Here is a 14,654-nt window from a genome sequence, read left to right as displayed (position 1 = left end):
GAAATGTCCGCGGTGTCTTCACCATCATCTGCAACAACCCAGACGGCAGTGCGAGAAACTTCGACGAGTGGTGCTCTTAGAGAGGCTGAACTTAGAAATCCTCGAGAAACCAAAGCAGTGGATAAATTGTAGTTCCTCCTGAAACCCAAGCCTATGGACGGAAACTGCAATCAAAATAGTTACTAATGACTCCTGCAGTAGGAGAGGAAACGTTGGAAAGAAATTATTTCCTGAGGCTATTGGACAAGTTCATAAAATTACATGTAATCATGAAACTAATAACGTAGTCCCCTACAGCTGAACTATATTAGCTTTTTTAAATTATCACGACAAACTTAAACGTAGTTTTCAGTACTCTTTCGAGGATATTTTTACGCCTACTTGGGTTTGAAACACAATAGTGCCACCATGCACAATTCACTCCTTTCCTTTAGAAATATCTGACACCGCTCGTCTTGACGTGGATCAAGACGTGCTGTTTTTTGCTAAAATGACGCGTTTATTGTGTACCCAAAGCAAAAAGTGAATAATGCATAAAAAAAAGATGCGATGGTCAGCGTCGAATCCAGAACGTCATATTCGCTCAAGAGATTACTGTCATCCAAAATCTTTTCAAGAGAAAAAATCCTTCGAAGGGTGCCTGGACCAATTTTTGAAGGAGGAGGATGGCGACGAAGAAATAACAGGGAGATCAGAGATGTACATAATGAACCAGACGTTGTTTCGAAAGCGAAGACGAGGATATGAGATGGGGCGGCCATGTCAATAGAAGAGGGGATCGATCAGTGTTGATAGAAGGGTGAAAAAGAATCTCGAAGAATGATGACCTTTAGGAAGAATGAAAATAAGGTGTAGAGACCAGGTGGCCAACGATCTTTAGATACATGGAGCAAGAGGAAAGATGGCAAGGAGGGAACCCTATGGAAGAGGCAACTTGTCGAGGACAAAGCGACTGTGGTTCGTGGGGCTAGGAGAGCAAGAGTAGAGTAAGAGTATGTTGTATGTTGTATGTTAACCGGGGACCTAGAAACGACGGAGAGGCTCCGTCCGTGCCGCAGCCGCAGTGGTCCACAACCCCACGACGACTGCCGCAGTCCACTTCACCCCTCCGCCGCCCCACACCGATCCCAGGGTTATTCTACGGTTCGGCCCCCGGTGGACCCCCCAGGGAACGTCTCACACCAGATGAGTGCAACCCCTCTGTTTGCGAGGTAGAGTAATGGTGTTGTATGCGTATGAGGAGAACTTGTTTGCGCAGCAGTCGCCGACATATTGTAGCTGAGGCGGAATAAGGGGAACCAGCCCGCATTCGCCGAGGCAGATGGAAAACCACCTAAAAACCATCCACAGACTGGCCGGTTCACCGGACCTCGACACAAGTCCGCCGGGCGGATTGGTGCCGGGGCCCAGGCGCTCCTTCCCGCTTCGGAAGAATAAGAGTAAGTAACATGTGATGAGGCCTTGGAATTGACAACTTTGGGGACCTGTGAAGCAATGTCGCTTGTTATTTTATTGAAACGTCTTCTCAGTTGTCCTCTCGAGGTCGCCTAGACCCTAATAAATAACTTTCCAGTAAAGAAAAAACGAAATGATCATTCTTAATCGAAAGGATGAATTCGTCGTTAACAGGTGTCGGTGTTAACCTTCAGTCTGAAATGGGGCTTCTGTCCAGCGGTGGATTTCAGTTTTCTGCTGCTGATGACGACGATAGTGGTGATGAAATATCGCATTATAAGGGCAAGCTTTTATCTGGTAGATTCTCCTTCTAAAATGAGGGTTTTGTGGACTTCTAAAGCTGTTGGTTCATGAATTGCAGCATCGGAAGTTTCAGAAAAATGAGTTTTACCGTCGCGTCCATCCAAAGAAAGCTCCCATTATTTTCCTGTTTATGTCGAATTATTTTCTTTTGTATTTTTTATTCTTCGCAACATAATCAAATGAGCGTTTCACAATATCGTAAGCGCTTTAGTCTTTTTTATCTTTATGCAGATAGTTAATTGGCAGGTTAATAGATTCTATAATGATTCTGTGTCTCTTCCATTTTTATTGAAAATGTGACCATTGTCCAGTCGAAACGCTGTGATATGCTGATGTAATTTTGTCTTAAAAATACAAAAACAAAAGAACATAATCAGTCAATCTACCAGTCAGTACCCATTGGCACTACATAATTTTTTCCGTTGTGTCGAACATCACCACAAACACTACGCCTTCAGTTCTTTGTGGGAATGTCAACCGAACGCTATGCATCTATCTCATGCTCATGCACCGAGTCCTTCAAGTGGGAGGGGACGAGTGAACGGAGGAAGCTTGCCTTCAGGCGACTCCGTGTAAGAGCGCCGCGACGCCGGCGCCGGCCAGCATCAGCGGCGCCCGCACCTGCAGCTGCGCCTGCGCTAGCTGGCGCACAGTGGCGAGCGCAGCACTGGTCGCGTTAGCGCCGTCGCCGTAGTCCTGGTCCGGGTACTCCTCTTGCTCCTCTTCCTCGTCGCGGCGCCGCCAGACTTTCTTGCGCTTGTACCACTTGCTTTTCTTAGTGCCGAACAACGCCACTGGCACCGCCACTTGCGCCCACAGCGCCACCACCAGCAGTGTCGCCAACATTAGCCACGTTCGTACACGCATTACGCACCTCGCAGCAATGCGTGCTACTGTGGAAAGACATTTATCCAGTAGTTATGGATTCCTCTTCATAGGTGCAGAGGACTGCTTAAATATCACACTCGAGTCGGTAAGTGCACCGAACCACTGCTTGTTAAATCCTGCGTAAGATTCTATTTGGATATGGCTCGCAAATTAATGACCCTTGCGCTGCCCAATACACCGTTTCAAATCCAAGGTACTTTTCCTTTTGAAATAAACTTCCTCCAAAAAGCAGCTCACTAAAACCTCATTTCTTATCACCGTCCTCTATTAACAAGGATAAACCATAAGAAAATTTGAAAATGAAATGCCTTACGGCCTTTTGGGCACAACATTTGCTATAGTTTCCAGCTTTACATCCAAGATATCCGCTTGCTCTTAGGGATGCATGAAGAGCCAGAGCAGCCTTCCAATATGTGGATGGAACTCAGAAGGAACTACAAAAAGTCTCTACACAACATGCATACTGCAGCTGATCTGCACCTTTAGAGGTCTTAACGCTAATCAATGAATTTTAGTACAAAAAGACTAAAGCAAAGAAGTTTTTCATAATAGAAATTTTACTAAGTTAACGTGAAATGGTAAGACATGTCAAAGCCTATGTTCCGTTATTAAGGCGCAAAAAAAGACCCCAAACTCTAATTTAACCATTTTTCCTACAGAACAAGGACGTTATGGCCAAAATAATAAGTGTGTTGTAATATGGTGGTTATTCCAACCGGTTTTCAAAAAAGGTACTATCAGTCCAGAGTATAGAACATGTTATAGACATAGATAATATTATGTGAGGATTTTTGGAGGTGATCATCTACCTTGAAAAATAGAGAAATATTTTTCAATATCATGTTTATCCTTCAGTTGGCCTCACTCGGTGGCTGTGGAAATTGAAATGGAGGAAAGTAGCCTTCTGTGTTTTCGAACACGTAAGGGGCAATCAAAAATATTCCGTTTGAGGACGGTGCTGCAGTGTGTATACAACCAAGCGCGACTCCGATGCGGGTATATCAGCATCGACATGCAGGCAACAGGTTAGTGTGGTCTTCGACTGGAAACTTTTTGATCGCCCCTTATACATACGGTCCAATCATATTGTAAGAGGTCCATGACTAAGGAAGTTTTTGCTAGCGCACTCTAGCAGATGTAATTTCGATGGATTGCTCACACACTGCCTGCGATATGTAAGCTATAAGAGAATCTCAGACCAGAGAGCAGTGTTGACTGCAGTAGGAGTAAGTAGTAGCGAGCAGTCTGGTGTATCGAGTTGGCTGGGCCGGTCTTGGGGAGCGATGGCGGTAACTGAGCGATGTAGTATAAGGTAAAAGCAGCCACGCGCATATGTACTATTGTTATATCAAGTCCCATGTAAATGTTTTTAAAAAATCACTTATAAATAATCTCTCTTATAAAAATTAACTTTTGACAATCATTCATCTCAATTTAAAGAATTTAATAATTTCTCCAATCCACGGTCATCCCGATTATTGTAAAGGAAAATCAGTTGTTTCTTTTTATTAATGAGAAATCTATCGGCCAGTATTGCACAGGGCTGTGCCAGAAAATATCTTATAGGAGCAGATATATATGCGTTATCCGGCGACTTCATTGAGGTAAGATTTTTCAATTTATTCAGAATGAATTTTCAGGGCCATGACGCAGCACTGCTGAAGTCCAAAATTTACCAGTTTAAATTCACAGTCAATTATTAAAAGGTTATAAGTGAGCCACAATTTTATTGAGAGATTAGTCGCATTTTATTATTGTGAGGTTACTGAATTATAAACGGTTGGGAGGTTACGCTGAATGTGAATGATACATAATTTTTTTTTTTTACTGTTGGGAGGTTACAATATTAGTGTGACCATCGCATACGTTCCACGTCAAGGTGCACACGGCAGGGGCGGCATAGGGGCAGCACTAGCAGTGGATAGTACACAAAGCTTGTCGGGTGGGATGAGGGAGGAAGAAGGGGGTGACGCGGGGCGGGGGTAGGGGGGGAGGGACGCAAAAACAGTGCTGTCGTTGTCATAGTGCGGAAATAATGGGTGATCTTGTCATTCTGTCATTCTCGAAGGCACAATGAATCAAAACAAGTATGATTATATCCTTGGGAATCATGTCCATCCCCACATGCAGTTTGTTTCTCCTCGGCACGATGGCATCTACCAGAACGAGAATGGAACGTGTCACACAACTCTCAATGTACGTGCGTCGTTCGAAAAGCACCAGGATGAGTTTACCATACTCTCTTAGACCCCAAACCCCCTTATTAAAACCCGGTCGAGAATCAGTGGGACCATCACATTTCGGCTGTTTGTGTCATGGATCATTAACCATGAAACCTAGGGCAGCTTGTCACGGCGCTGGAGTCGGCATGACTCCATATCCTTGTCTGGACCTTCTAGTACCTCGGTGACTCTCTCCCTACATGCCCGCGCTGCAAAAGGTCGTTATTCAGGCGTTCGACAGTTGGTCACATCAACGTGACTGGACCGTGTGGAATAGCAAAAAATTGTTTAAATGGCTCTGAGCACTATGGGACTTACCATCTGAGGTCATCAGTCCCCCTAAACTTAGAACTACTTAAACCCAACTAATCTAAGGAGATCACACACATCCATGTCCGAGGCAGGATTCGAACCTGCGACAGTAGCAGCAGCGCGATTCCGGACTGAAGCGTGCAATAACAATTTTACCTCTCAGATCGTAAAATATTGCATGACAAAAGTTGATGAAGGATACTGATTTTGGGGAAAAATGGTAAAATGACAAATGAATGGTGAGCCTGAAACATATAAGAGTGGAACACATAGTATTCTGAAGGCACTGTGTGAGGGCGCCTCCTGCACCACAACTGCCCTTTGCAATTAACAGTTAATTCCTGCGTAATGATTGTACCCCTAATGTGATTTGCGCCCGTTGTGTGCAAGGAATCTTGAAAGTGGAGAGAGTCTGGGTACGTCGGGAAGTAAATGTTGGCAATCTCATCACATCGTGTAGAAGGTTTTGGATATCTAGTGGTCATGCAGTTATGTAAATGGCCTGTGGAACTCTATCTTAAGATTAGATTTTGTAAAGATATATCACGAAGATAAACTTTGTCAAGAAAACATACTAGGACGGATCGTGGAACTTGATTACTTCACAACGAACACAAGGCTTTGCGCCTACAGCCACGGCATTCGGCAACCCATTAGGCACCGGGGCTTGACTGTCATTGCTGTGTAGGCGCGAGCTGCGTAGTTTCGTAGAAGACACTACATACTACTAAAGACCGTCACGCCGTTTCCACGTGTAAGAGGTTTACACGAAACGCTTCACACAGGTCTTCGATGCGTCCTAAGATTTACAGATCATACTCAGCTGTAAATTCGTGGAAAGAAGTCACTGATATTACGCGCCAGTGCCGAAGCTTCATTTACCACGTAGCTTTGCGAGGAAAACGGCTAGATAGACAAGGTAAAATAGTGTTGTGGTAACAAATGACGCTACAAAACAATGAGCGTTAATGATTCGACAACAATGCTTCTAATATAAAACGTTAAATTTAAAGATGATGGTTTTTATGAAATGGAAACTTGTTGGATGTTAACAGGCTCTGTTTGTTTTAGTTCATTGTTGAGCCTTGTATTGTCCTCAGACTTAGTTCATAATGTATGTGATTCTCGGCCGACTGTAATTGTATTTCTCTTTTTATCGAAATACAGGAATGTGGTTTATTCTCTTACTTATTGTAACGTAGAGTATATTAGAAATGACCATACTTGTACAAGGTAACCCTGGAATTTTGTTGTTGTCCATTACTAACAGATAATTAAAGGTGTTGTTTCGTGAGACGTATATGACAAATGAATCCGGAACGAAATCCGTGTTACCGCCTTCATGCACAAGAATTAAATGTTGCCCAGTACTTTAGTTCGGCGAGACTTCTCGCACGCTATCTCCTTACCTACATTTTTGAGTCTATTTTTTTTTTTTATTTACTTACACGTCAAGTTCCGTAGGACCAAATTGAGGAGCAAATCTCCTAGGTCATGGAACGTGTCAGTTCATGAAATTACAACATAAAAGTAATAACAGATAAAAATAAATGCTCATGAATCTGAAAAAAGTCAGTCCATAAGTTTAAGTAAACGTTATCAGCAATACAATAAGAATCAGCTTAATTTTTCAAGGATCTCCTCGATAGAGTAGGAGTGACCCATGAGGAAACTCTTCAGTTTCCATTTGAAAGCGCGTGGATTACTGCTAAGATTTTTGAATTCGAGTGGCAGCTTATTGAAAATGAATGGAGCAGTATACTGCACACCTTTTTGCACTAGAGTCCGATCCAAATGCAGGTTTGATTTCTGCCGAGTATTAACCGAGTGAAAGCTGCTTATTCTTGGGAATAAACTAATATTGGTAACAAGAAACGACAGTAAGGAATATACATATTGAGAGGCCAATGTCAAAATACCCAGACTCGTGAACAGAGGTCGACAAGAGGTTCTTGAACTCACACCACTTATTGCCCGAACCGCCCGTTTCTGAGCCAAAAATATCCTTTTAGAATGGGAAGAGTTACCCCAAAATATAATACCATACAACATAAGCCAATGAAAATAAGCAAAGTAGACTAATTTTCGTGTCGAAGTATCACTCACTTCTGATACAGTTCGAATAGTAAGAATGGCAGTATTAAGTCTTTGAACAAGATCCTGAATGTGGGCTTTCCACGACAGCTTACTATCAGTCTGAGCACCTAGAAATTTCAACTGTTCAGTTTCACTAATCATATCCCCGTTCTGTGAAATTAAAACGTCAGGTTTTGTTGAATTGTGTGTTAGAAACTGTAAAAACTGAGTCTTAACTGTGGTTTAACGATAGTTTATTTTCTACAAGCGGTGAACTGAGGTCATGTACAGCACTATTTGAGACCGAGCCAATGTTGCACACAACATCCTTTACTACCATGCTAGTGTCATCAGCAAACAATTTTTTTAGAGTTACCTGTAATACTAGAGGGCATATCATTTATATAAATAAGGAACAGGAGTGGCCCCAACACTGATCCCTGGGGCATCCCCCATTTGACAGTACCACACTCAGATCCCACATCACAGCCGTTATCAACATTGTGAATAATAACCTTTTGCTGCCTGTTGCTAAAGTAAGAGGTGAACCAATTGTGAGCTACTCCCCGTATTCCGCAATGGTCCAACTTCTGGAGCAATATTTTGTCATCAGCACAATCAAACGTCTTAGTTACATCAAAAAATACGCCAAGCGTTCGAAGCTTTTTGTTTAGCCCATCCAGTACCTCACAGATAAAAGAGAATATGGCATTTTTAGTTGTTAAACGATTTCTAAAGCCAAGCTGTACATTTGATAGCAAATCGATTTAAATAACTTTTGCAAACACTGATGGCATAGAAATAGGTCTAAAATTATCTACATTATCCTTTTCTCCCTTTTTATAAAGCGGCTTTACTACTGAGTACTTCAATATGTATGAAAGAGCGATCACTTTTCGTATTTGCATTACGTGGTACCAACATGCATACCTCTGAAGCTGAACGTGGCTGAATCTAGTCATGTGACTTCGATGCCGCTAATGCCGGGTCTACGGTTCATGTTGTCGAGTAATGCAGTGGTGAGCAAAGAGGTACATAACCAACATAAAGAGGCTGTCTATGCGTTACGGCGCTCTGAGTGACAGCACAAACAGCACTGGCCGCCATATTGTGTAATGTCGGGCACACCAAACACTGAATTTGGATACATGCAACAGACTATGGAAAATCATATGCTTTTTTGATCGAAACACATTTTGAAAAGTATTTTATTGATCATAAATCGTGCCCAGTTTATGGCGGTTGGACAAAAGTATGGAAACACCGCGAGAAATGCGTGCTTGAAGATAGATACAGATGCTAGACAAACATGCAAGTGGCGCCGTCGCATTTAACCAAGTACGGCACCTGTGCAATATCCTCAATACGCTTCAAATATCGGAAACATCAACGGCTCAGAAAAGTGTTCTGTGAAGTTGAGAGCGCATTATGTTGGAGCTAAGTGAATTAGAACGTGGGCAGACTGTTGGTGATCGTATGGTTGGCGCTTCTGTAAACAAGGTAGCTGAAACGTTTGCAGTTTCAAGAGGCACCGATTCGAAGAATTATACAGCAAGCAGGGGAAGAGGAGAAACATCATCCACTAATACACAACGCGGATGATAGTGTGTGTTGGTGATCGTGACAGAAGCTCACTGAAGAGGACTGTAATGAAAAATAAGAGGACGACAGCTGCAGAATTCACTGCGGAACTGAATGTCACACCCGCGAACACTGTCACCAACGTAACCACACAAAGGAAGTTCCATAACCAGGAATGGTAGGGCGAGATGGAATTTCAAAACGACTCATCAATGATGCAAATGCCGAAACCATAATACTCCGACTATTGAGAAATGAAAGAAAGCCAGTCGGTCTGATGAGTTTTGCTGTACATTGTTTCCATATTCTGCCCATGTTTATTGATTGAAACATGGCGGGGGTTAGGTGACGATTTGGGCACACAGTAACATTGTTGTGAGCTCTATGGTGGCTCTGCTAAGGATAATATAACCTTTTTGGCTGGTCAACCCCATCCCAACGGTGATGATGTGGGCCGAGATGACAGAGCCCCTGTCCACAGAGCTCGCATAGTGCAGGACTAGTTTTATGAGCTCGGGGATGAATTGTCACATCTCTCCTGATCATAACAGTCACCAGGCGTCAATAATATTGAGCCTTTGTGATCTGCTTTCGAGAGATGTGTGACTGATTGATATTCACCTCCCTTATCGTTACTTGAATTTGCTACTGTTTTGCAGGAAGGATGGTACAAGATTCCCTTGAAACCCATACGGGACATGCATTTATCCATTTTGAGAGGAGTGGGAGCAGTTTTGAATGTCAACGATTTTCCTACACCGTATTAGACATTGAAATGTGTTGTGTTTCGAAGTTTCTGTATTTTCCTCTGTCCCTGTATCGTCGTGATGAAATAATTAGAATATCGAGCCTTATGTGCGTTTTCACTTTTAACGTTTCTTGTACGTAACTTTTGTGTTTACCATATTTCTGCATTGCATTTTCTGGATCTTCATGATCGTCTGGAACGCTGGTCAAACGCCTTTATCAAAGTACACCTCTCTATGGCAATTAGGGATACGCAGGTTTGTTCAGAGTAAAATTACGTGTTGAACTATAAAATATGAGATGTGTGTTTATGTAAGCTCTAATTAGGCTGGTCTTTATTTTTTGTATAGAATTCCTTTGAAAAAGAAGATACTAAGGCAGCGACGGGTAACCAGTACAAGGCGGGAAGAAGTGGCGGTCTACTTATTACACTTATACATGGTCTTACCATCTTCAGTGTTCTGGTAATTACTCTTTTTCCCAGAAACAAAAATCGTAACTCATTATGAGTTGAAACATGGCAGTCCTATTTTCCATCAGAGATGCTGACATGCACACACACGCACACTTACACAAACACTCACACACACACACACACACAAGCATTAAGCTAGAACATAAAACTGTAGCTCATACGTGTGGAATTCCCCACAAAAGCAACGAAAATTAAGCCCTCGAATCACGTATTAAAATGATTGGCGCTTACTATCGTTTACCTTCTCTGTAAATGCCAACGACCTATTACATCTCTTTCATAAATATGTCAGACGGAACTCCCTAGCTTGAAACACGCGAAAAGTCGTTCAAGTCAAAAACGTAATAGCTGTAAGTAAAAGTTATAAAGAGTTTCGCCATTATCTACACGGTAAGATACATCAGTAATCACACAAACGCACGTGTTTATGTTGTAGTAAAGAATAATACAGCAGGTCGCACGTCACAAATATCATGCTTAAAATAAGATTGTCGTGAGTGCTCCAGGGCAGTGTAATAGGACGGTTATTATTTTCTCTACACACAAATGATCAGGCGAGCGGGGTGGATAGCATTCTACGGCTGTTTCCTGATGATGCTGGGGTGTGCGGGAAGGTGTCGAAGTTGTGTGACTGTAGGAGGATACAAGATGACTTGGACAAAATTTCTAGTTTGTTTGATAAATTTCAGCTACTTCTAAATTTAGAAAAATGTAAGTTAGAGCAGATGAGTAGGAAAAACAAATCCGTAATGTTTGAACACAGCTTTAGTAGTGTGCTGCTGGAGTCACGCCGATTAAACACCAGGGCGTGACGTTTCAAAGCGATATGAAATGGAACGAGCATATGCGAAGTGTGGTAGAGAAGGCGAATGGTCGACTTAGGTTAATTGGGAGAATTTTAGGAAAGCGTGGTTCATCTCGAAAGGAGATCGTATGTAGGACATTAGTGCGACTATTGAATACTGATCCAGTATTGGGATCCGCACCATGTCGGATTAAAGGTAGACATCGAAGCAATGCCAAGGGGGTGCTGCTAGATTTGTTACTGGTAGGTTCGAATGGCATGCAAGTATACGGAATACTTTGGGAACACATACGGGAACGCTTGGAGGGAAGACGTTCTTTTCGAGGGACGCTACTGAGAAAATTTAGAGAACGGGGATCTCTTGCTGACTGCAAATCGATTCTGCTGCCATCAACTTGCGTTTTGCGTAAGAACCACGAAGATACGAGAAATTAAAGGCTCGTACGGAGGCATATACAGCAGAAGTTGTTTTTCCCTCGCTCTGGACTAGTAGTGGTACAGGGTACCCTCTGCCATGCAGCGTTCAGTGGCTTGTGGAGCATATATATGGATAAAGATTGCCGAAACGCGTCATGCGGACAATAAATAAAGAAAAATCACCATTAGCAGCTGCAAATGTTATTATACATGATTCCACGCTACTAGATGATTAGTTTCACTCAACGAGAAGTTGAAAAAGATCGCTGCTAAGTTCCCATTCGGCTTCAAATATGGCGTCGCCTCGGCCGTGTATGATGTTTATGTGTAAGGGCGGGCTTACCTGAGCACCGGCGCCACAGCGAGCCCTGGCAGCGTCCCGGTAGCACTGGCGGACAGAGGCAGCCCAGCCTCCGAGCACGCAGCCGCCGATCGATATCTGCTAGTAGGGCTCTCAGCTCTCATATATCGACCACTGGCACACGGCGCGGACCACTCAAACACGCTCTGCCCGACTGCTCGCATCTCGAGTATCGATCGCTGTGTTACAGTCCTTACTAGCATCTTTGGTGGATGAGTCTTGTTCCTTCAGAGCTCTCGTAAAAAGAAGTTTCTAATTGTGTAATAACAATTACTTATGGCAATTTTATGCCATAAATAAGTAAATTAATACCTATTGTAAGCTAACAATTGGGCTCTGAGCACTATGGGACTTAACATCTATGGTCATCAGTCCCCTAGAACTTAGAACTACTTAAAGGAGCTAACAATGGAAGGTTTAACATTAAGCTGCGTATTTTTCAGAAAAAGAATACATTTTATAGGCGCTAATTTTGGAATAGGTTTTGTTTATACTATCGTATACTGTAAGTTACATGATTATTTCAGTAAAGTACAGTTTGTGATGTTAGTTTATTATTACACGTTATCCATTTGATTCTCTAGTAAGGAGCCAAAGTGAAAAGTGCGGAAATAAGTGGAAAGTTCATCTAGTATAGGCTCAGCTCCTTGTTTACTTTTGTTTCGTCACGTACATAATATACATTTAATCGTTGTTATTACTCCTGAAGGTTTGAATTAGTATCCGAACTTCAGCCTAAACTTTATCCGAAATTTAATATATTAATTGAGAAGTCTAGGAAGTTATTTCTTGTTTAATTTAGACTAAAGCTAAAATATGTTTGCAATGAGTGAGACGTGTATGACTTGCCGTGGGATCTTTCGTTTCACGGTGTGATGTGAGGGCTGTGGAAGTTTCTTTCATGTGGATGACTGTAATGGCGTCGGAATTGAGGAAATAAACAAGGCCCATTGGTTGTGTAGAATTTGCTGTAGTGATAGGAAGACAGTGGTACAGGAACAAAAGATTGCTGCCTTCAGAGCGGTACTAGCTAAGAAAAAACAATATCTGGAAAGTTAAGGGGGGAGAAGGGAAAAGAGAGGTGGGATGTGACAAGTGGTCATAGAAGAAATAGGAATAGGACTTTCTCAGACAATTTTGTTGTCAACGTGGGAAAAGGGTTTGACCTGTTGTCACAGTTGGAAACTGATGAGCCACAAGTGGGCGTATGAGTAGACAGAACATAACAAACTTTAAAAACTTTTTTGATAAGTAACAAGTCATAAAAAGTTATGAAGAGGAATAAACTTTAGTTGTTAGGTAGTTCACATGGTAGAGATGTTCGCCAACTGCTGCTGGATGAACTTAGGTCACGTAACAAGGTCACAATTTTTTTTTTTTTTTTTTTTTTACCTTGTGCAAGTCTGGGTCAGGTGGTAGAGGATGTAGATTTACTTTGCAAAGACTTCACAAAATAAGACGCCGTGATAATAGTAGGTGGGGCAGGCAACAGGATTGAAAGGGACTCTAATTATTCATTTGAGGGTGTGACTAGGGCCTCCCGTCGGGTAGACCGTTCGTTGAGTGCAAGTCTTTCGTCATTTGAGGGTGATCCGCTAAAGATAGCTACAGCAACGAGACCTACTGGTGTTGGACTTGTATCTGTTCTGAGGCCCCACGGTCGGCCCCATTTAAACAATTTTATTAGGAGGGTTAATTTAGAACTGGAACGGCTGCTTGGATCAGGTATGGCATCTGACATCGGCGTTGTTTCTTGTGTGTGAAATCCTATGGGACTTAACTGCTAAGGTCATCAGTCCCTAAACTTACACACTACTTAACCTAAATTACCCTAAGGACAAACACACACACCCATGCCCGAGGGAGGACTCGAACCTCCGCCGGGATCAGCCGCACAGTCCAGGACTGCAGCGCCCCAGACCGCTCGGCTAATCCCGCGCGGCGGCGTAGTTTCTGTTGGCTCTGTCAGTAGGTGGAACTATACTAGACATGCTTTTCACCTCAACAGGGAAGGGAGGAGAAAACTGTCTCGCCTAATAGCAAATAAATTAAGGATGGGCACTAACACAAATGGTAAAGTACAAGTGGTTACAAATGACAGAACAACAGTTTTTTCAGCGTAGGGAGGGCAGAAATAAAAGATGTTCAGAGACAGGCAGAAAATAACATTCACCTTGATAAAATAGGCAGCCATAAAAAAATTTGTAGCGTACATGGTTCATGCAAACAGCCCCTGACTGAAACTGCAGATATTAAAAAACCGACAGAAAAATTAGATTCATCCAGTTGTAATTCAGACAGTACACGAAATAAGATCTTATTGCATCAGAATATCCAAGGACTAAGGGGGAAACTTAATGAGTTGCTTATTAGTGCTGAACATTTAGAGTTGAGCAAACCAGCTGGTATAATCTGTCTCTCTGAACATCATGTCATCACTGATATAGATAAGTTAAATGCTATAGGATTCACGTTACCCTCTCACTTCTGCAAAGAAAATGTGGATAAAGGGGGACTTGCCGCATTTGTCAGAAACTGTTTTGATATCGAGAATACTGATATTAATAAATTATGCTCAGAGCAGCACTTAGAAGCTTGTGCAACAGAGGTAGTATTTCATTACAATCGTAAGCAAATGCAGAGCACCTTCAGGAAACTTTAACCTCTTCATAAAGCTTACCAACAGCCCATAAATATTTCTTGGACGATGGTTGTGTCAAAACCTGTTGGCAGTCAACATTAAAATGAGGCCTCTACTAGAGGGCAATGGAACGTTTTGACGCAGCCATCGCCCAAGCAATATTTATGGGCTACTGCTAATCAGTCGACAGTTGAAACCAGTGCAGTCATTGAACAATTTCGAGACCATTGGATGAAATAAACTTTATAGTGAAATTTTCTGAAAGCTATAATTCCAAAATTTCGCAGTACAAAATATCAATCTCGACAGTGTGTGGCATCATAGACAGAGGTAGACTGTTAAACCGGAATATGCCAAGATGATAGTAGTTA

General features: G+C 42.4%; 1 protein-coding gene across 1 annotated transcript in view; it reads right to left on the bottom strand.

Moving 5' to 3' along the window:
* LOC124804905 overlaps positions 1-11,657 on the bottom strand; it is a 67,250-nt gene extending 55,593 nt beyond the window's left edge. The window contains exon 1 of the mRNA XM_047265284.1: positions 11,625-11,657. The gene's annotated coding sequence lies outside the window, so the exon portion shown is untranslated. The remainder of the gene's footprint in view (positions 1-11,624) is intronic.
* Between the last annotated feature and the right edge of the window lie 2,997 nt (positions 11,658-14,654).

This window comes from Schistocerca piceifrons, chromosome 1, assembly GCF_021461385.2.
Source record: "Schistocerca piceifrons isolate TAMUIC-IGC-003096 chromosome 1, iqSchPice1.1, whole genome shotgun sequence".
NCBI lineage: Eukaryota > Metazoa > Arthropoda > Insecta > Orthoptera > Acrididae > Schistocerca > Schistocerca piceifrons.
This window is presented reverse-complemented; position numbering and strand designations above follow the sequence as displayed.